A 14,820-nucleotide genomic window follows, 5' to 3' on the forward strand; every position below is an offset into this window, starting at 1 on the left:
GTGCCAATAAAGTTGTCTTAAAATCTGAATTCTAAAAAGCAAGTAATTCTTGGGATCCCCAGGCACTAAGGGCAGTCCTGGGTAACATTTGTTATTTCCTTCTTTTTAAGGTCCAAACTGATATTGCAATGGGTTGTATCTTTTTAAAACAACACCGATAGGGGGGAGGGGGATAATTATCTTGTAAGCTTAAAAAAAACCAACAAATACTTTTGCTATGGCGGCAAGCAGAGGTGCCTACCTTTACTATGTGGAAGAATGAATTGTTTACCTTGTTACAGTATGAATAATTGGATGCCAAGAATTGTGGCCCTGGCCGATGGAGGAAATTCCGGGCAATTTGGGCTCAGGTTTGGGATAGCTTGTCCCATGGGCTTGAAGTGTCCTTTTGAATTTTTGACACTGGAGTGCTTGTGGGGGTGGAGGGACATTGGGGGGGGGGGGTTAGTGCTTGGTTTCTTGGTTAGGTCCATTTGTCTCCGCGTAGACACCACGCGGTAGACTCATTCATCATGTGTTTTGGTTTGTGGTTGTATTTGTTCCCAGAATATTGTAATCTTTTATCTCTATTTTGCAATAAAACTTTATTTATTTATTTATTTATTTATTTTTTAAACCAACAAAAAAACAGATTGCACTCTGCTCATTCTGTATGCCTCTGATATCAGTGTTTTATGGTTCCTAAAGTTCCTCCTACATAATTTTCTTACATTGGTAAATCAAAGTCAACTGGAGGCTGCTCCGCTGATCCTTAAAAACTGCCGTTACAGTCATCATTCTGACACTTACGTGAGCAGCTGGTGTTAAGGTGTAGCATGTGGTTACACCACCAAAACACCCTTTCCACATCAAGGAACAACACTTACTCCCACTCGGCCTGGCTGGCAATGATATCGCCGAGTAGTTGTTTTCTGTGTACCAAGGAATCATCTTCAGATCCAAACAGCAAACAGAGATGCCAAGTCTCACTCATTAGGAGTGTGTCATATTCATTTGAACACTTTATCACTTCTCACACTCTTTGAGCCCTTATTAGATAAGGACAGGTTGTTCACCCTCTCCAAGGCAGAGAGAGCACTCTCTAAAGTTGAAAGGGGATAGATTCCGTACGAATGTTAAGGAAGTTTCTCATTCACCCAGAGAGTGGTGGAAAACTGGAACGCTCTGCCGGAAGCTGTTATAGGGGAAAACACCCTCCAAGGATTCAAGATAAAGTTAGATAAGTTCCTGCTGAACCGGAACGTACACAGGTAAGGCTGATCTCAGTTAGGGCGCTAGTATTTGACCAGAGGGCCTCCGCGTGAGCGGATTGCTGGGCCTGATGGAGCACTGGTCTGACCCAGCAGCGGCAATTCTTATCTTCTTATGTTCTCGCTCTTGATCACAGCTTTAATAAGAGGGCAGCCTTAGAAAAATAAACCAAGTAATCTAATCAGTAGGAAGCGTTATGCCCCCAGCTGTCTTACCCTGGTTGTGACAGGGCTCCACGATATGCTTTATATGAGACAGCAATGTCACAAAACTTTATTGCTGTAGGTACTCCTTGCCAGGATACGTGAGCTAAGTGTTGTGAGCAATATAGTCTTACATATGCCGCAGCCACTCCAGCTCGCCTATAAGAACTTCTCTGCCAGTGGTCTTTATCCTCAGACTACCTCCCTTCTCTCAGCTAAACTTGAATCCTAAGAGATCAGTAAAAGGAAGACATCTGAGCGCATCTTCCTGCCTGCTGCTTCCCCTTACTGTCCCTTTTCCCTTTACTCCAAGTATGTAAGCTCTGAACTCAATGTGCAAACTCGTAACTAGAGGGTGGAAGACAATTTTGGGCTCAAAAAATGTATCCAAACTGCTTCCCACCAAAGAAAATCCAGTAACATTTCATTTAAAATCCTCATCAGTCCCCTTGTAAATCCCTACTTGAGCAATAGGCATAGATTCACCTCGGTCTTGTGTGTCTGTCTCTAATTAGATTGTAAGATCTCTTGCGCAGGGACCGTCTCCAGAGTGTTTTAATGTACAGCGTTGCGTGCATCTGGTAGCTCTATAGAAATAATAAATGGTAGTAGTTAATGCTGTCTTGATTCATTTGCAAAGCAATATGTTAAACCCCCCAGTAGAGATGTGATGCAATTACATTACAATTTAATTATTACAATTAAATGTATGAGATGTTATAATCATGGTCAGATGTTTCAATAGGCTTCCCCTTCAATTCACACCAACACAGAGGTTAAACATTCAAATATTTGTATTTTATTTGTTGCAATGTTAAAAAAAAAACCAACCCAATAACAATTGAGGGTGAAAGAAAACGAAATAAGTATGTCCAACAACTGTTGTTATCAAACATTGTTTAAACAAGGTAAATTAAATTTAAATATAAATGAATAGCAAAGCTAATGTACCATTCACGTATGATCAAATTTACATTGATTACATCATTATAGTTAGTGATAATATTCAAACCTCAAACAAACATGTCCTGCCTTTCAGCTTAATACCAACTTTGTTCTAGAATAGTGAATCACACACTAGTTTGCCTTATGAGATTTTAAGTGTGCCGTGGCTCACAGGGCGCCTGTGTCAGCTGACTTCTACCGTCACGCTGCACATATCTGCCGGGACTCCTGTCTTCCTTGTCTCTGTGTCCCTGGACCGGCAGCGGCAGCTCTGTGTGCTTTTAACTTCGGCACACAGCTGATTTAGCCCAGTTTCATCAGACAGGCTCAGGGCCTTTGCAAGGCTGGCCCACATCACATCATTGAAGGGCCTAGCAAAAGCCCCAAGGCTGCCTGATGATACCAGGCTAAACTACTGCTAGTGGCAGCTGTGTGCCAAAGTTAAAAGCACACAGTGAGCTGCCGCTAGCAGTGACAGGAGAGGTACTGCTGGACAGCAAAGGAAGAAGGGGTACTGCTGAACATGGGGAGCAGGGAAAGGGGAAGTAGTACTGCTGGATGGGTCGGGAGGAAGGAAGGGAGAAGTGATAATGCTGGACAGGGGAGGAGGGAAGGGAGAAGAGGTGCTGCTGGACCTGGCAGAAAGGGAGGGAAAGGAAAGGTGCTACACACTGAAGGGGAGGGTGAGATGGTGCATGGGGAGAGAGCATGTTGGGGGGTGGGAAGGAGGGATGCCACTGAGGGAAGAGGCAAAGACAGAGAGATAAAGTATGCAGGAGGGAGAAAGTATTGGACTCATGGAGAGGGCGAGATGGATGGGGAGAACAGAAAGGAGAGGAGAAATGTTACACTCTGGGGAAGGGGGAGAGGGCAAAAAGTGAAAAGTTAGACTCATGGAGGGAGAGAGAGAGAGGTTGGTTGGGGGAGGAAAGGAGGACCAGAAGAAAATATTGGACTCATGGAAAGGAGAAATGTTGGATTGGGAGGGGGGCCAGAAAGGAGGAAAGGAAGGGAGATGTACTGCAGGGGGACAGAAAGGAGGAAGAGAAAGATAAATGTACCTTGGGGGGGGGGGGAGGAGAGATGACTAAAGGAAGGGAGAGATATCAGACTAGGGAATAGAAGGGAAGGAGGGGAGTCTGGTAGCTCTATAGAAATAATAATAGTACTGTAGTAAAAAGAGATGCCAGATTATGGGAAGGAGAGGAGAGAGATGCCAGACTGGGAAGGGGGAAAAGGAAGGAGAGAGGTGTCATTGGACCACTGGGGGGAAGGAGAGAGATGTCAGACCATAGAAATAGGGAGGGAAGGAAAGAGAGATAGGAAGGGAAGGAAAGACATGGAAAAGTAGATTTTAAGAAGAAAGCAGAAAAATTGAATGTTAAGTTAATGCCAAAGATGGATGCAACTATGTTTCCACTTCAGCAGGGAAAAGTAGCTAAGGAGTCAGAAAAAATGCTAAATTGTAACAAAGACAGACTGACTCAGTAAATAGCACTACCAAAGAGAGGAGCCCGCTGTACAAAAACTCAGCTCAGAGAAATAAAACTCTGAAGAGGGAGAGGTAACCCCCTCTTGGGAAAGAGTTTATCTTCCAATCATTGCTTAATTAATGTTAAAAGCGAGTCCAACTCAATGGTGTGAAAACAGGATTTCAAATATGTATGAATGTCTTAATTGAAATACTGTATATGCTCAATTCACAAATCTTTTGCATTCAGGTTGACACTGAAATTTCTAAATGCACTTAACTCGGTTGTAAGAGAAAACTCATCAGGGTCCCGACGCGGCCCCGTTTCGGTGTCTACTTCAGGAGACCCCGCCACACTGTAATTTGAGATTCGCTAAGAAGTAACAACCGTGAAAAATTCAAGAGTGATCTGAAATGCAAAAACAAACGTCAAAAAAGCAATAGACACTGGCAATGAAGCTCATTAAAGCCAACTATCTATGCAAAAATGTAATAAGGCTTATAGCTGACATAACAGACAGGAGCAGAATAATGTACATACCGTTCAAAATGTTGAAAAAATTTCCGTGCAACGGAGAACGCCAGCACCCGCTCCGATATTTAAACCGGAGGGGGGAGGGAAGCCGGACGTAACAAAACGTGATGACATCATTGAAAATACTGACAGGAGCAAAAAACTTCAGGATTACACTACAGAAGCCAGACAAGATCAAAGGAAAGCTACCCACTCGATCTCATTGTTAAGGCCATATGGGTGGAGAGTATTGAGGTCAAAGATCCATTTCTGCTCCCTTCTCCACAACATACGAGCTATATCACTACCCCTAGTATTACAGAATAGATCCAATACTGTAAATTGTAAATCAATAGCGGCATGATTCTTGCTTTGCCAATGTTGGACAAGGGGGCTTCCTGCACTGCAGTGCGTATGCGATTCATATGTTCTCCAATACGGAGCTTCAAACTGCGGGTAGTGCTTCCCACATACAAAAGATGGCACGGACAAGATATTGCATAAACTACATGCATGCATGCATGAATGTGACCAACTGCAATTCTCACCATGTAGTTTATGCAATATCTTGTCCGTGCCAGCTTGTGTATGTGGGAAGCACTACCCGCAGTTTGAAGCTCCGTATTGGAGAACATATGGTATAGTTGGACTGGAGTGAGCTTTGACAGAGACTTCAGTAGCTGGAACCTAAGAACAGTACTGGGCAGAGCTTTGGAATCTTGCCCAGAAATAGCTAAGAAGAAGAAGAAAAATTTTTTTAATTGAATCAGGTTGGGCAGACTGGATGGACCATTCGGGTCTTTATCTACCGTCATCTACTATGTTACTATGTTAACCACTAGCAACTTAACTGATCAGCACTGAATATTGGCTTAACAGGTTAACTTTTTAGTGACCAAGAAAAACCAGATATTCAATGCTGGTGGCCAGATATGGCTAGGGTTTTGAAAAGCTTCCCCTGAAATTGTGACGGGCAAGAGGCGTACAGCAAAACGAAAGCGCTGCCTACCACCTACTGAATATCCGTCCCATAGAGTTGAATTTATTAGTAAAATTTGTAAATACTCCCAAGCAGCCTTGTTCAGTCATATGTGGTTTTCATTTTTCCTGTGGGGAGGGAAGGAAATCCCACTAACACCCTTTCTCGCCAGGTGGAGGCACCAGATGCCAAAAATTCAGGGACTCGTCGTGAAACCTGCTCCACGGGGGACTGATGCCAGTTTGGCTCTGGAACCAGGGTTGTCCACAAGGGGGCATTAAATAAGCTTATTGGCCGGTTCCTAATTTCAAAGACAAATTGCCAAGGCTTACCCCATACTCATTCTCAGTTTCATTGTTTTTTCATCCTCAAGCCTGCGCAGTGAAAGAGACTTTTGTTTCAAGGACTAAATGTCGGAAATATCCTAAGAGGGTCCTCATACCGCCCTACCCCCAGTGGCATTTTATGACATGCTGTACACAGCACATTCATTCTTCCCTGCCCGGAGGCCCTGAAGGGGCTCTGTGTTCTTCAGTCCCGGTTCTCTGAACAGCTGCCTGTTCATTCATCTCCAGAAAACAGCTGGGGGGGGGGCAGGGGGAGGCTGAGGAGAGAGCTCAGTAATAGACAAATAGACAGATTTATGCTTTCACACCAGCTACAGCCACCAGGTCTGTGAAGCTTTTATTCAGTGAGTACTATAATTAAGTCATTCTACTCCTCCACACAGAAGCTGAGTTCCTATTTATTTATTTTTATTTGTTTTGTATCCTGTTCTCCCTAACGAGCTCAGAACGGGTTAAAGGTTTGGTCAATTTCCTGGAGGAAAAGTCCGTGGTCTGTTATTGAGAGAGACATGGAGGAAGCTTCTGCTTGCATGGAATGTTGCTGCTCTCTGGGATTCTAGAATCTTGCTACTCTTTAGGGATACTGTATGGAATGTTGCTACTATTTCGGGTTCCGGAATCTTATTTACTCTGAGATAATGGAATGTTGCTACTCTTTAGGATTCTAGAATCTTGCTACTCTTTGGGGATTCTGTATGGAATGTTGCTACTATTTCGGGTTCCGGAATCTTCCTTACTCTGTGATAATAGAATGATGCTACTCCTTGGGATTTGGCCAGGTACTGGGGATCTGGATTGGCCACCGTGAGAACGGGCTACTGGGCTTGATGGACCATTGGCCTGACCCAGTAAGGCTATTCTTATGTTCTTGTAAAATCAACATGGGTTACAGGTACACATACACAGAAGAAAGCCACATTTAAAAGCTCAAAGTAGAAAGGGTCAGCTTGAATTGGGATTGGCTTTGCTATATTGCTATATATAGATAGAAAAGGACAGTGATCAGAATATTTTTTTTTCCTGCTCGCTGACATCACTTTTTTTTTTCTGGTTTCACTTTACTTGACTCAGATGCAGCGCTGGGCTTTAGTAGGGACAGTAAAAGCACCTAGAATGCCTTTTGAAATATGAATGTGGAAGTATTCTCCCATCCTGGACACCACCCTGACACCTAGCAAAATGGCGATTTCTAATAAGTTGTATAATATAAAGTAGCCAGTGAAGGGTTCAAACACTGGATAAGAAGTACAGCTCTGTGTTCTTTTTTTGGTAATATCATGTTTATTAGGACAGAAGGTAACCATATACAATCAACAAATCCAAAATTGTAGGTCAAACAACACTAAGGTGAAACATGTCGAGTCCAACCGCTTAGTCTACTGAATTGAGAAACATATGGGTTGGGTGACAGCAGCTACGGGTAGGCAAAATATTATGTGAGACGGGTATGATTCTTTATAATTTTGGTGATAAGAGTTAAATTTAAGAGATTTTAATCTGTGTGATATCTTTTATTGTAGAGTGGATCCCTGACGAAGCTAAGGCGAAACATGTCAGGTCCAACTGAATTGAGAATAAGGTCGATTATTACGAAGATAAGTAAAACTATATAAAACTACAAAAAGTTAAAAGATGAAGAGTTAAAATTAAAATTTTGATAAAATTGTGAGCCTAGACCAGTGAGGATTCAACACAATATTCTCCCTGGAAAATAACATCTGTAATGGGACGGAGGAGTGGTGTTTCTGAGGTCTTTGGCTAAATAACGAATGTATGTGTTATTAAAGTACGAAGGTGGAAGAATTGAAAAGAGCATAAACTAAACTAAACCTTAGGTTTGTATACCGCACCATCTCCACAAGCGTAGAGCTCGGCACGGTTTACAGGGTTAGGTTGAAAAGGAGCTACAATTAAGGGTTATAGGAAAGGAGCTAGGAAGATAAAGAAGGACAGGGTACCAAAGAGTGGGAGGTATTAGATTTTTGAAAAGAGCCAAGTTTTCAGGTGTTTACGGAAGGATTGGAGGGAGCTTGAAATTCTGAGCGGGGATGTGAGGTTGTTCCAGAGTTCTGTGGTTCTAAAGGGGAGGGATGTTCCTAGTTTTCCTACGCGGGATATACCTTTTGCAGAGGGGAATGATAGTTCCAGTTTTTGGGAGGATCTAGTGGAATTAGGGTTAGAGGAGTTCCAGAAGAGTGGGATAACGGGAGGGAAGATGCCATGTAGGATCTTGAAGGCTAAACAGGCACATTTAAAGAGGACTCTGGAGTGAACTGGGAGCCAGTGAAGTTTGGACAGGAGTGGGGAGACGTGGTCGAACTTGCCTTTAGCGAAAATAAGCTTGGCCATTGATATCTACTATCGAACAGTGGTTTACAGCAAGGAAAATAGCATGTACTGTAACAAGGAAAAAATACAAATGCGGAGCCTCGGAACCCGGTAATACAAGTGGCGCGAGTAACAGCAATAAATGGAAATACAGAACCATACCAGCGCAGATCACCTTCGTCCGTTTACTCTTAAAGGTCCCCAGAATCCCCATGCAGAGCAACACATTCGTACACATTCGTACAACACATTCGTACCGCACGCATCCATACTCACAACACCACACAAAGCACACTCTCCACACCGTCTGAATCTGGTCCTCCAGACCACCGAGGACCATCGAAGTGACAATGAGTAAAAGGGTACCCATAGGAGGGCTGTGCCCACAACAATATTGCAAAGCAATCCCAGCTGCAACAGTTAAGAAGCAGGGAGGAACAGACGCAGGATAAGGCTGGGAATGCGCAGGTCCAGGCAGTAGAACCTCTGTGTCCTAACTGTTCATGATCACATCCATTCCTGATTCAGGAGGTTTTAATTGCCAAATTTGTAAAAGAAATTCACCCAAGGTGGTATACAGTAAGAATAAGCTGGACATAGGGAATAGGTAATTACAGTGGCGTGAGGGTAGGAGGCGCCTGGGGTGGTGCACCCCCCTTGTTCCCCCCCCCATGCCACACTCACCCTCTCCTTTCTCCCCCGTACCTATTTAAATGTTCACCAGCATGAGCAGCTCCTCCAGCCAGCTCCTCACATCGGCGTTAGCTTTCCCTCTGACGTCACTTCCTGGCCCTGCAACCCGGACGTGATTTCAGAGGGGAGCCAGGCCAGCGCCAAGCAGCAGGCCAGAGAATTTGCTTGCGCTGGCCAAGATTTAAATAGGTACACAGAGGGGACAAGGGAAGGCGTGAATGTGGCATGGGGGGGGGGGCAGAGAGGTGTCGGGGCCCTCACCAAAACGGCACCCGGGGCAGTCTGCCCTCCCATATGCCACTGGGCAATTACAACACTAAACATATTCAAATAACAGTACACATTATGGTTTAGTATACACAAAATTCACCTTAAAACATTTTAGTAGATGGCTTAGGATGTAACTGGAGGTGGAACATTTGGACTGATAAGACAGAACAACTGCAATTAGAAATAAAGTTGGCTATCTTTAAGGATAACGTTGCACATAGAGTCCATAAAAAGGTGCAGGAAAATAATTTCAGCTGGAATAGGAGTGGATATGCACAGTGCCTCAGTGTGTACAGCTGGTGTCACTCCTTGTGTCTGTGTACCACTCGGAACTGAGGAATCTCTCCATGCCCCGATTCCAATTCGTACTAAGTAAATCCATGACAAATGCCTTCCAGTCCAATACATCTCTGCAGCAGACACTCCAGGAGGATTAGGAATTGCAGAACGAGAGCAAGAAGCAATGCACCAGGGAACGGAGTATTACGATCTATGGTGCCTGAGAACAGACGGCATGCCCCCTCCCCCCACCCAGCTACCTAAAATATCTCACAATAAGTAAAGCTCTGGAACCGTAGCCAGAGTTCTTCCGACATTGTGTAATAAGTTAAGAAAGTTGGCACAGGAATGAGACCATTTAGGAATCATCAGTCTCCATCCTTTTCATGGTGAAATCTCGGCGCTCTTCTGAGAATTAAGAACAGCAACCACGATGGAAAGAAATATTTCCTGGGCTCCAGGGGGTTCGAACTGTTACTACGTTTGGATTTAGATCATGACGGTTCGGTGTAAGTTATATTCCGATTCGAGAGGCATTTTCCTGTTGTTAGAGGGCTTATGTTCGAACCCCATCATTTTATAAACCGGCGCCCAAATATAGGCACCAAGGCCTCGATTCTAAAAATGACGACTTAAACGTTAGGTGCCCACATCGACGAGCCTAGCTGATCTAGGCCCCCGACTTAATTATCGGTGCCGATTAAGCCTTGTCATTGATGTGAATTGCACTTAATTGGACGGTAGGCGCCTATCACATTACGGGAGGCGCCTAGTCTAAGGCAAGGTTAGGGGGCAGATCGTGGGCATGTTTTTCATGTATGCGCCCGTTTCGGACGTAGGCACTGGTGGGCGCCTAACTTAGGCGCACTTATTTCAGGGCAAGAAAGTCCCGGCATAAACAGGGCGCTCCTGAGGTTAGGACACCCATCGACTACAACTGCTATTTATCATTTCTATAGCGCTGAAAGGCGTATGCAGCGCTGCACGTTCAATACCTAAGCCAGGGGTAGGGAACTCCGGTCCTCGAGAGCCGTATTCCAGTTGGGTTTTCAGGATTTCCCCAATGACTATGCATGAGATCTATTTGCATGCACGGCTTTCAATGCATAGTCATTGGGGAAATCTTGAAAACCCAACTGGAATATGGCTCTCAAGGATCGGAGTTCCCTACCCCTGAGCTAAGGCATCTAATAGATCCACGAGCCACGTGCTCCAGGTGTCTAGTGCCCTTACAAATCACTTGCATAAGATATGAATGAAGGGTCCACAGACCTTAGCAATTGTTTCCTGATGGTGTCTACAGCTAACTGTTCAGAATGGTTGGGCATTCTAACTAAACTCATTGTAAATTACCCCTCCCTGGACAAGCACCCATGAAGATGGCTCCTATGCCCGATATTAATAGCACAAAATACTCGGATATGTGAAAAATCAATAGTATAGTGAAACACACTTTCACAAGAAAAAGAGAAAAGAGCAATGTCATATATAAATGTAGGCAGTGCTGCTTTAGTTCGAAGGAGTATGTTCCAAAGGAACTGGAGGAAAAGCCTCAGACAAATGCCCTCCCACCACCACAATGGTGGATAAAGGTGGTAGGGTGGTAACCTTTTTGATCAGAGGAGACGTTACGGCGTCCTGCATAAAAGTTTTGATCGGACTGTGATACACCCTGAGGCAGCAAGTTAGTGAAACGCTGGCCACCGTCGGTGTACCGATCAACAGAGATAAGTTGAAAGTTTTTTCTTCTATCAACTATGCATAGACAGCCCTGCTCATAGTTTTTCTATTTTGGGAGTGTGACGGAGGTTTTTGCCAGTGAGGTTACCGCCCTACCACCTTTATCCACCATTGTGGTGGTGGGAGGGCATTTGTCTGAGGCTTTTCCTCCAGTTCATTTGGAACATACTCCTTCGAACTAAAGCAGCACTGCCTACATTTATATATGACATTGCTCTTTTCTCTTTTTCTTGTGAAAGTGTGTTTCACTATCCTATGCTCGATATTACCATGAATTCAGTCATGAAGTGCCTGATATCCATGTAAACCATATGTCTTAATATGTATTGTCACACTGAACCACATGTGTGAAGAGTCTTTTGTCCTTAAGAATAACATGCAAAAAATGTCTGGTGTTTTTGGGAAACACACCACCACCAAACCGTAGAACAGTGAAAAGGAGTAGGGCCAGATAAATGGCCTTCCAAAAAAACAAAAGGAGACCTGAGGAGGTCCCTATAACAATTTTATTGAGTGGCAAATGCGAAGAGCTCTCAGTTTCCACCAAAAAAATACGACTCAACACGGGGTCGTGTTTCAGCATCAGGAGTTGTAATGCTTATGGTGATTGTGCAGTCATATAGTATAAATTGATGTTTTTGTGAACCATGTCCAGAAGAGAATCACACACAAACAGTGGTCAAAAATACCCAGGAACTACAAGTATGACCTTCATGAACCTGGAGTCTTTACGAACCATACACAAGTGGTGGCCAGCTTTTTTAAAATGTATTTAATTTTTAAAACTTCAGATTAATACAAATGCTTGGTAAAACAATGAACACTTACATCCTATCTCCAGACATTGCATGAGGCCAATGCCTCCAACACTAGGTTGACGATATCCCTTGAAACAAGGTAACTAGGAACCTCATAGATAAACTGTCCATTATCTGGTATTGCTATGCACCAGACCTGACCACATGAACCATATTCCGTCGAGTCTATAATTGAGTATCATACCATTAAAGGCCAATGACAGATGCTCTAAAAAGCAAACAAAACAAAACTGCAGACTGTGTACAAGATGCAGGCAAATTTTAATATGACAAGAACACAATATATAAAACCCTTTTACCAATAAAGGGACCCGACACGGTCCGTGTTTCGGACAAACCTGTTGGCTTTTTTGGCGAATTTGACACACACAGGCATCCCATCGATATTCTTCATTTTTTGTGGCTTTTTTTAGCACCCCCTATTTTACCATGGACCCCTGACGAAGGTTTGTCCGAAACACGGACCGTGTCGGGTCCCTTTATTGGTAAAAGGGTTTTATATATTGTGTTCTTGTCCTATTAAAATTTGCCTGCATCTTGTACACAGTCTGCAGTTTTGTTTTGTTTGCTTCTGGCTGATTTTTTTTCTGCAGATCTTTTTTGGATTTTTTTTTGTTTTTGAGATGCTCTAAAAAAACCAATCTGATTCACTACCTCAGTAGTATTCACTTCCAGTCTTCGAGGGCCACAAACAGATCAGATTTTCAAACTGTTACAATATATCGGAATATAAGATAGTATGCCCGCATTTCTACTTCAAGCACATTCATTAGGGGGATCCTGAAAACGTGACCTGTTTGCAGCCGTCAAGGCCCATCCATGAATACTGCTGCATTTTTTTTTTAAAAAATATCTTTAGTCAATTTAAAACCAAAAATAAGTGCAACATATTAAACATACGTTTTATACTTTAACAGCACTTAAATTCTATCAAATTATATTTTATGACAAATACATATATCATCCCCCCCTCCTTTCTACATATTCAACAATTGCACTCAAATTAAAAGTATCTCCCCACCCACCCTGGACGTGTATGATCAAAGGACATAATCAACAATCACTCCTTACAGAATTTTGTCAATGGCTCCCAAACCTCCATAAATTTCCTATAATATCCCTGTTGTATGGCCATCATACGCTCCATTTTAAAAGTATGACAGAGATTCCCACCAAAAAGCATAATTTAACCGATCGCAGTTTTTCCAGTTCCTCAAAATAAGTTGCATGGCAACCCCTGTCACAATAAATTAATCATCTGTGCACTGAGATAATGAGTGCTGTGTTGTTTCAGTGTTAAGTTACCCATACTAATGTGTGGCAACTACATTACAGAGAGAGGAAGATGGCCACACAAGTAGCAAAACTAGACTACCACCTCTCCAATTTACTGATAACGACCCCAGACTACAAATCGTTCAGAAAAGAAATAACCATGCTACTCAAGAAATCCTTGAAGAGAAACTTATCACCGCAAGACTCATCCCAATCCTCTGAAGCAACCCGCTCTACTCAATTCCTCTGGAAATGGCCAGATAACTCCTTTTGTAATCTGCCTTGAACCGCAACGTAATGGCGGAATAGAAATCACTAATGTAATGTAATTAATCATGGGGGAAAAAATATCAGGCTCATGGTGCCTCTTTTCTGCAGTTTCTGAATTTTCCCACTCATAAATGACAACTCAGGGAAGAAGAAATGAGGTTCATGTGGGGGCAGAATGAGGTGTGACTGGGTAGAACAGGGCAGAGACACATGTCCTCTTTTTTTAATGTGGAAATATGGTAACTCTACTTAATACTGCCACATTAAATCTGGGCTTAACGCGTGGAAATGTTCTATGTTAAAGCACATTAAGCCCAGATTCTAATGCTCTTTTGAAAAAAAGAGCCTTTAGACCAGGGGTAGGGAACTCCGGTCCTCGAAAGCCGTATTCCAGTCGGGTTTTCAGGATTTCCCCAATGAATATGCATTGAAAGCAGTGCATGCAAATAGATCGCATGCATATTCATTGGGGGAAATCCTGAAAACCCGACTGGAATATGGCTCTCGAGGACCGGAGTTCCCTATCCCTGCTTTAGACCGTGAAATCTCTAGGGCAGTGGTTCCCAAACCTGTCCTGGAGGACCACCAGGCCAATCGGATTTTCAGGCTAGCCCTAATGAATATGCATGGAGCAGATTTGCATGCCTCTCACTTCCATTATATGCAAATCTCTCTCATGCATATTCATTAGGGCTAGCCTGAAAACCCGATTGGCCTGGTGGTCCTCCAGGACAGGGTTGGGAACCACTGCTCTAGGGGACAGGAAAATACTACTACTAATACTCATCTACAGCACTACTAGACATACGCAGCGCTATATATCAAAAACACAGAAGAGACAGTCCCTGCTCAAAAGAGCTTACAATCTAGTCAAGACTGTATGGCTTGGAAAAATTATGTTAGAGGTCTAGTTTTCTGCATTATATTGTAAATGCTTTCTGTCTTTATCTGTTTTAAGTTCATTATTCTAATTTGTATTTTATCTGGATCCCATGTATTAGCCCACCTTGTTGTGAACCGCCTAGAACTTTTTCGGTATTCCTGTATATAAGAATAAAATTATTATTATTAAGACATACAAACTAGACAAGAAGGTGCATTAATACACTGTACTCAAGTGGGGGGAATTACAGAGGGATTGATAAGACAGATATTGGTTCTAGAAGGTGGGTTGGAATTGAAAGCATCTTCAAAGAAGTGGGCTTTTCTTTTTCAGTTCAAAAATTTTATTGGGTTTTATAAGAAAGCAAAGAAGTGTACAACAAGATCAAAGGATGCATAATACAAATGTAATTGATAGACACATTGTAAAAGTGGGCTTCAAGTCTCCAGATTTGAATACTACCAGAGACGGAGCCCGATATATAGTCAGGCAGTTTGTTCCAAGCACGTGGTGCAGCAAGGTAGAAGGGATGGAGTCTGGAATTGGCTGTAGAG

The sequence above is a fragment of the Geotrypetes seraphini genome, chromosome 4 (genome assembly GCF_902459505.1).
Source record: "Geotrypetes seraphini chromosome 4, aGeoSer1.1, whole genome shotgun sequence".
NCBI classification, from domain to species: Eukaryota; Metazoa; Chordata; class Amphibia; order Gymnophiona; family Dermophiidae; genus Geotrypetes; species Geotrypetes seraphini.